This window comes from Sciurus carolinensis, chromosome 4 (assembly GCF_902686445.1).
Source record: "Sciurus carolinensis chromosome 4, mSciCar1.2, whole genome shotgun sequence".
Classification (NCBI taxonomy): domain Eukaryota; kingdom Metazoa; phylum Chordata; class Mammalia; order Rodentia; family Sciuridae; genus Sciurus; species Sciurus carolinensis.
This window is the reverse complement of record NC_062216.1, coordinates 110,365,368-110,373,187: the sequence shown is the minus strand read 5'-3', so window position 1 is coordinate 110,373,187 and position 7,820 is coordinate 110,365,368. Positions and strand designations below refer to the sequence as shown.

The window sequence follows — 7,820 nt, the reverse complement described above, 5'->3', positions numbered from 1 at the left end:
GTGATATTTCTATTAAATCACACTAAAGCAGGCCAGAGACCCCTACCCAGAAGATCCTTACCATAATTAAGCAGAAACCCCCAACATATTTGTGATATATAAGTTCCTCTTCTTGTCAGAAAGCTTTTTATTAACAAAAACTTATGCAGAGGGCCTTGGGTTGGTAGTTCCTCTTTTTGTTAATGCCAGGTTTGCAGAAAAAAACTTGTGAAACCTCTGTCTAGTATAGAGGGTGGGTCAAAAAACACTTTCTGAGAACTCAAAGAAAAAGAAATACTGTTACATAAACCTCCAAGCCCCTCCTCCCACTGGGTACAAAGCTCAAACCAGTTTCTTCATGCAAGGGAGAATTTTTTAGCTGATAGCTCCTCTGGATCCTATAGTCAATAAACCTACTTTCTTGAAAATTCCTTGGTGTCCAGCCTCTTCTGTCCTACTTCAACACTGCTTCTCGTATACTCTGGTCAATACTTTTTCAAAGTGCAGGTTGTCACTCATTGAAGAGTAAATTCATGAGGTAGGGACCTGAATAAGGAAGGGGGGACAAAAAAGTACAGGTTAATTTACATATAGTAAGGATGAACAGAGTTCGCTGATTCTTCGTTGTAATGTAAAATGTATTTCTCACTATGGATCCAGATTTTTTAAAGGTATGAAAGCCCTTGCAGTAGCATAATGCCCGGTTCTAAATAACATTTATTAGATTGAATTAACACTTTAATTTTGTGTTTATTTTTGTTTCCTTGAACTGTCTCCTCCATTGTCGCCACTGGAAAGCAGAGACCACATTATTTTTTCTGATTTCTAGCAGAGCGCTTATTATGAAGTCGAAGTACTTTATGTCAAATGTCAAATGAAAGCCTGAATGGATGCGAATAAAGAGATAATACAGCTCAGTAAATATGGTTGAAAATGACTACTGTTCTCTTTCAGAAATTGTTCCTGTTCTACAGCGACATTCGGAAAATGTTAACAGTTTCCAAGAGCTCGGTTTCCCTGCCTGGGGGAGACAAGGAAAAGGGGAAGGATAAATATGTACTCTTGAAACACTGCTTGCCCTTAGTCAACATGGCGTCCCAATGACTTCAGGAGAGCGCGCCGAGAAAACAAAACAAAACAAAACAAAACAAAACAAAGCAAAACAAAACAAAACAAACAACAACAAAAAAAAAAACCACAAAAAATTGTTGACCTTAGTTAAAATGGCTTTGGTTTCATTCTATCGGAATGCGCATGCGTAGGCCTGGTCCCGCCCCCGTGATCCTTACGCGTGCGTCCTAGCGCAGAGGGACGGCGTGGGAGGAATAAATTTCTCTGTGATTGGTTGGTTCAGGATTTCAAACCCGAGCTGGCGGCGCGGCGCCCCTCTGCCGTTGGGTGAGGCGCGGAGGTAAGCTGGGGCGGGTCTGGCCCGGCGGAGTGGTCTCCGGGCACTGCGAGACTAGGTGCGTCTGGCGCTGGATTGTGGTAGGAGGGAGAGCGTCCGACTTGGTAAGCCTTGGTCACCTCAGGAACCGGGGGAAAGGTTGGCAACTGTAATCCTTCCACTGGCGCTTCCTTGCGGCGGGGGCTGGCAGGGTGGGGGACTTCTTTCTTGGCGCCGGGTTATGTGGCAAGTCGGAGACGTCTTTTTGAGATGTGGCTTGAACAGGTCAGGTCAGAGGTTCACTTTAAAAAAGTGTCTCTCGAATAACAGTGTGGGAGTGGTCGGGGTAACATCCCTTATCCTTTACGAAGGCACAAGTTGTTTCTACGGGAAAAGACGTGCTATGGAGAAGCCCGAGCAGTCTGAAGTGGAGCCCCACTACCTTGTGGGTAGTGTGTCTGGTTAGGCTGCCGGAGGCTGTGATATCTTGCCCTTCCTATCCTAATTCTTAGCTTCACTAACAGCGAGGCCTTACTTTTACACTTACACGTACTTTTTCTTAACAGTATCTCATTCGTAGTTGGAGAGTGGGTAGAAAAGTGGGGCGGGTGGAAAGATAAGCCTTGAAAAATGTCATTATCTTACTCTTTAATAAGTCGGGTAAATAAGCCTTTTGAGTTATTCAAAGTGTTTAGAGAAGGCCCCTTTCCTGTAGCTTAATCATTCAACAGGTGTTTAAGTGCAAAGTATAGGTAGAAGACAATCCTGTTTGACTTTAAAGGAGTGTGCAGTTTATTTGGGGCAATAGAACTTAAAAAGAAAACTGTGGTGAATCTGGTAGGCCTAGACAGTGTTGGGGAGTATCACCCATTAGTACAGCCCAATTAGAAAATATTTTGGCAGTATTAAGAACTATAAAAGGTTTTTACACTCCAATATAGTAATTGGAAATCTATTTTGAGCAACACAGTCACCTAAAGAAAAATACCATCCATAGGGATGTTCAATTCATGCATTCAGCAAATATTTATTAATCATTTACCAAGTGCTGGATACAGTTCTAGGCACCAGTGACTCAGCAATGGACAGAACAGCCAAAAATCTTTGCCTTCTTGGAATTTTAACTTTTGGGGAGACCACAGACAATAAACAAAATAAGTGGATAAGTGTATTAGATGGAGATAAGTGCCTTGGAGCAAAATAAAGCAAGAAAGTGTTGGGGGAAAGTCTGAAATTTTATTTAGGGTGGTTAGGAAAGCCTTCACTGAAAAACAAAATGAGATGTTAATAAAGACTTAATAGAGGTGAGAGAGTGACCACGCAAGAGATTCAGGCAGAGAGGTAACTGAAATCTGGAAATTATCTCAATATCTAAGGAAGTGAATGATTAAGTAGTTGTTTATTAACTCTTTTGAACTTGATAATAAAAAGGAAAGCACAAAATTATATGTAATCTGTGATTGCAGCTCTTTGATATATGAATGTATAATGAGCAAAGGATATATATGCATATACATATAGTTGTTTAGATTGATGAGGTTTTTTATTATTTTAAAGATAATATTTTTGAACATAGAATATTTACACTATTAAGCAGTGTTTTGTTTTTCATGGTGCTGGGGTTTGAACCCAGGGCCTTGTGCATGGTAGGCAAACACTCTACCTCTGAGCTATAATTCCAGGCAGTATTCTTATACATGCCAAATGAGTTTGTAGATAATAAATGAATTCATTTTGTCATTTGGGACTGAAATGGTTAGGGAAGGCTTTAGTGAATTTGTAAGACTTAAGTCTAAACCTTGAAGAGTGGAATACTTCCGAATGGGAAGAATTCACAGAAGAAGGAGAAGGATAACAAGAAAGTATTCTGACCTGTGATATGTTGAACTGGCAATTTTGTGAGAAATCATAATTCAGTTGTACCCTTATTTTAGTCTTCATTCATGTTGGATTGAGGGCATTCTGTTTGCTTTTTCTGCAGTTGATTTGCTCATAATAACATTTGGTTTCAATATAATATCCCTTCTGCTTGCCAGTTGGGTTGAGGCTTTCAATATAGTGAAGCAGAAACTGTACATTTGCGGGGGAAAGAATTGTTCTGAAATGCTTTTGTATGAAAAAAATCTTAGTATTGAGATTCTTTGGGTATGGTTTTTCCTTGGCAGCCCCAAATCTATATTGTTGGTTTCTTAGGAATCTCCAGATCAGCCATGTTTGTGATGTTTTTCATTGAAACATTTTGATGGAAAACTCAAGTGATCTTCTATTGGTGTGTCTTACAATATCTAATACCCTTGTTGGAGCTAAAAAAAACCCCCGATATGTAGGTCTTTTTATAATGTTGTTTGTAGGGGGAGGTAGAAGAATATAGAGAGTTTTCCCAGGATACCCTGCAGTAAGATCTGTGATAGTCTGTTATTCTGAAGGACTGTCTGTCTCTTGCCTGGGTGATTGAAATTAAATTGGGGTCTCAGAGCAATCATGGAAAGCTGAGACTCTTTCATAGTGTTGCCAAATTGCTCCCTTAGGGATGCTCACAGATTGGGAATCTGTAACACAGTGACTTCTCCACCTCTGGGGATTGCCATCAATAACAGCTGAGATTCTCCAGCACCTTTTTGTTTAAAGTGCTCCACAAACTGATTTCCTTGCTACACACAGGAATCATTTTAGCTTTCCCAAAAGGCAGCAGTCTCTGTTGTGGAAAGTGACAGCTGTTTTACTGCTTCAAAGTAATGCAACTAGATATGACTTTGTTTTTTGTTTCCTTTCACAATAGTGCATCTCCTAGCTATGGAGCTAAATAATAAAGGGGGAGGAAATAAACAAGAGGGTAAAAATGTGACCCAACAGGAAAATTAAGAGCATTCTCATTTGACACATTGAATAGGTTGAGTAAATTTTAGCTTTTCGAGTTACAATTTGGCTTAGATATCAAGAGTTAGTGGTGATGCAGAAAGATATTTTTGTCACCTATAAATAATTCCTGAGAGTCACTTCTGTAGAATGGTAATAAAAATATATGGTCCCTCAGCATATAAAGAGAAGAGGATTATGTTTTGCTAGTGCCATATTTGGATTACCTTAAGTAAACCTATCTTAGAGGAAAAAAATTAACTCTTCAGAAGCAACAAGCCTCCTTGAACAGCTTGTTTAGAAGCCTTGACCTGGTAAAATTTTACTATGTCCTTGATTCTTTTGGTCTGGGATTTAGCTATGGTCTTTGTTTTTATATGTGTCATTCTTTGTCTGACATGTTTTACTTTGCAGGGAGGTGTCTGGCAATGTCTGCAACATAGTTTGATATTTTTGTAACATCATTTCTTTGATGTGTTGAGGTGGAAAACATTTTTTAAAAAATTATTTTGTTCTTTTTAGATATCCATGACAGTAGAATATATTTTGGCATATTATACATACATAGAATATAACTTATTCTAATTAGGATCCTATTCTTGTGGTTGTACATGATGCAGAATAACCCTGGTCATGTATTCAAATACAAGACTAGGAAAATTATGTCTACTTAATTCTACTGTTCTTCCTATTCCCCTCCCAGAACATAGATTTTGGACTTACAGTGGGGTTTCATTGTGAGCTTAGCATTTATTAGTGTTTTAAGGTCTTTAAACCTAAGTTGTGTTTGTCTTAAATTGAAGTTAATTAGATTCACTTAAAATATGTATGTGAAGTGTCAGTTTTGGTGCCCAGATCACTTCAAATGTACCTAGTAAATACTGATTTTTTTCCCCTAAATATATAGCACTATACTAAAAAACAGTGTAAAATTCTGAATTTAGTGATATTCTTATGTGGAGATAGCCTAGAAAAAATTATTAGATTTGGGAATCACTGTTCTAGGACATAATTAACAGGCATCAGACTCAAAACAAAATACCCACCTCATACTTTCATATAAATATATACTTTATATTTTAATAGTAAAGTTCAATTTATGCATTATAACATTTTTATCTATATTAATTTATAATTTTATGTGAGATAAATAGGACAAATACTGTTGTTTTCACTTTATAGATTAGTCTCAGAATTTAAGCAATTTACCAAAGTTTATGCTTTTGATAGATAGAGGAGCTAAAGCTTTATCCCAGGATTTCTACTCTACTCCTATTTTTGTTTTAATGTATGTTATACAATAATGTTGAGGTAGAATGGAAATTCTTTTGACAGAGGTATCATGAGTGTGTGTGTATTCTCTGACTTCCATTTATCAATTATGTTTGTTGTGTGTAAGCATCATGTTAAATACTTGTGTGTGTAATACAGTAGTGTCAAATACAAGGTTTCAGTCTTCAAATTTAGAGTCTACGTGGGATACAAGACAGAAGCATATGATAAAATTAAATTGAAGTGCAAGGTATGTGTGTCTGAGTGGCAATTGAGCAAAGCAGTAGGGGAAAGACTGGTGGCGGGAATGTTACTTGAGGCAGTGAGATCAGTTGAAGTGAAGGATTACAACCTGCGAGTGGTGAGGGGGTGGGTATAATACATAAATAAGGGAAGAGGCTATAGGGGTTGATATGAGCTTATGGGAAAGGGAGGAACCAAAGGCATTTCTGAAGTTTGAAAGCTAGCTTCTGGGAGAATGATAAAAATAGGGAGGTCAAGCTTGGAAGTCTGTAGGATAGGATAACAATGTAATAGTTAAAGTGGAATATTTGTTAAGTTTGAGTGTTTGGAAGATTGAACTTTATGGGATGTCTGGTGTTGAGGGAAAAACAAAAATTGATAATCAGACTATTTGTAAAACTCTAAATATGTAGACTATGAAGATCTGACAGTTAAGGATTGCCTCTTTGTTGTTTATAATACAGCATTAGGAATTTAGTAAATAACTACCTCCTCAGTACTTTTCCTAGGCATCATTTAGTAGACTAATGTTTATTGCCCTTGTTGTATGTATACCAGTTACTGTGGTGAGATGTTCCCCATATAGATTTTCAATGTGTTGTATTATTTTCAGGAATCAGGTTTGTGTTTCTTTTCTTCCTTCCTGAATGGAACCCAGTGGTGCTCTACCACTAAGCTACCCCCAGGCGCTCCATTTTTTTCTTTAAAAAAATTTTTTTTTTAGTCTGATACAGTGTCTTGCTAAATTCCTGAGGCTGGTCTCCAACTTGCAATCCTCCTGCCTCAGCCTCCAGAGTCATGGGATTATAGGCATGCACCATTATGCCCATCCATGTTTGTGTTTTCAAGAGACTACCTCACTCCAGGGAGTATGCACAAAGAACCTAGAGAATAATGGACTAAAGAAACTTGAGAAAATGTGAGGATTTTTTTTTTTTTTTTAATTTTAAGAGACTTGCCTCAGTCTGTTCCTGCTTCTATAACAAAATATCTTAAGAGTAGATAATTTGTAAATAATAGAAATTTATTCCTCAAAAGCAAGGTACTAGTAGGTTCTTTTTCTGGTAAAGACTTGCTTTCTGCTTCCAAGACAGTGCTTTACTGTGTACTCACATGGCAGAAGGGTGAGTCAAACAAGTTCTTTTAAGCCTTTTTATAAGAGCACTAATTCCATTCACATTCTAATCATCTCTTAATACTATCACATGAATTTTGGAGGGACACAAACATTCAAATCAGAAGGGATTAAAAAAAATCATGTTATTATCATTTAAAACATTAAAAACTCAATTTTTAAGCCAGTTTTCAGTATGTTAGTTGCATCATGAAAATTTTCTTTTCTGTGTTCTTGGAAAGAAGTTTACTGTTTAAAAATTTTAGGATAATTGACAAGTATTGATGAAAGAAATCAGTACCCTATATTAAAACTAATGCTTAGAGTCTTCCATTTATACTGGGAGCCAAAGGCAATCATCATTTGAATTGACTACTGAATACCCTGCCCTGCTTCTGTCCAGTAGTACTTGGTCTTGTTTGCTTATTTTTGTTAAGTCTATGAACATCTTCATGACTTCCAGATCTCTTCCTGCCAGCTTTAATGCTATTCTTTTAGGTTTTTTTTTCTTATTTTAGAGAAAGATCTTTGTAATAAATTTGTTGGTTCGGTTGCTTAGCAGTTTGCTGTGATTATGTAGCTTAGAACAGATAACGTTGCCATTTGAAGATCTTGGTTTTCAGCCCTGATTCAGGTATATATTGCATCCAAGACTGGAATTCAAAGTCTTTTTTTTTTTTTTTTTTTTTTTTTTTGCTATTAGAGCAATTGTCACATGAGTATAAGTTAATACATCTGCAATGTTTAATAGAAAATACCTTATGTTTCTATTCCTTTGTCCTTTGTGGGTTGTTTTTCCTTTTTTTTACCCTTCTTTTTCTTGCCCTTATAACTTATGGCACAATCTCACAAAAATTACAAAATCTCTAAACATTAATAAAAAAAACTCTAAAAAATTTTATTTAGATACATGAAATAATAGCCTAGACTAGAATGTTAAGGGTTGGTTAGAGAAACATACGAGGAGTC

At 36.8% G+C, this 7,820-nt stretch overlaps 1 protein-coding gene across 3 annotated transcripts in view; it reads left to right on the top strand.

Moving 5' to 3' along the window:
* Positions 1–1,310: 1,310 nt before the first annotated feature.
* Positions 1,311–7,820, top strand: part of Racgap1 (Rac GTPase activating protein 1) — a 29,906-nt gene continuing 23,396 nt past the window's right edge. The window contains exon 1 of one of the 3 annotated variants that reach the window (XM_047548911.1): positions 1,311–1,390. The gene's annotated coding sequence lies outside the window, so the exon portion shown is untranslated. Of the gene's footprint in view, positions 1,492–7,820 lie in introns of all 3 variants that reach the window. The other 2 variants (XM_047548910.1, XM_047548912.1) reach the window with 2 other exon arrangements.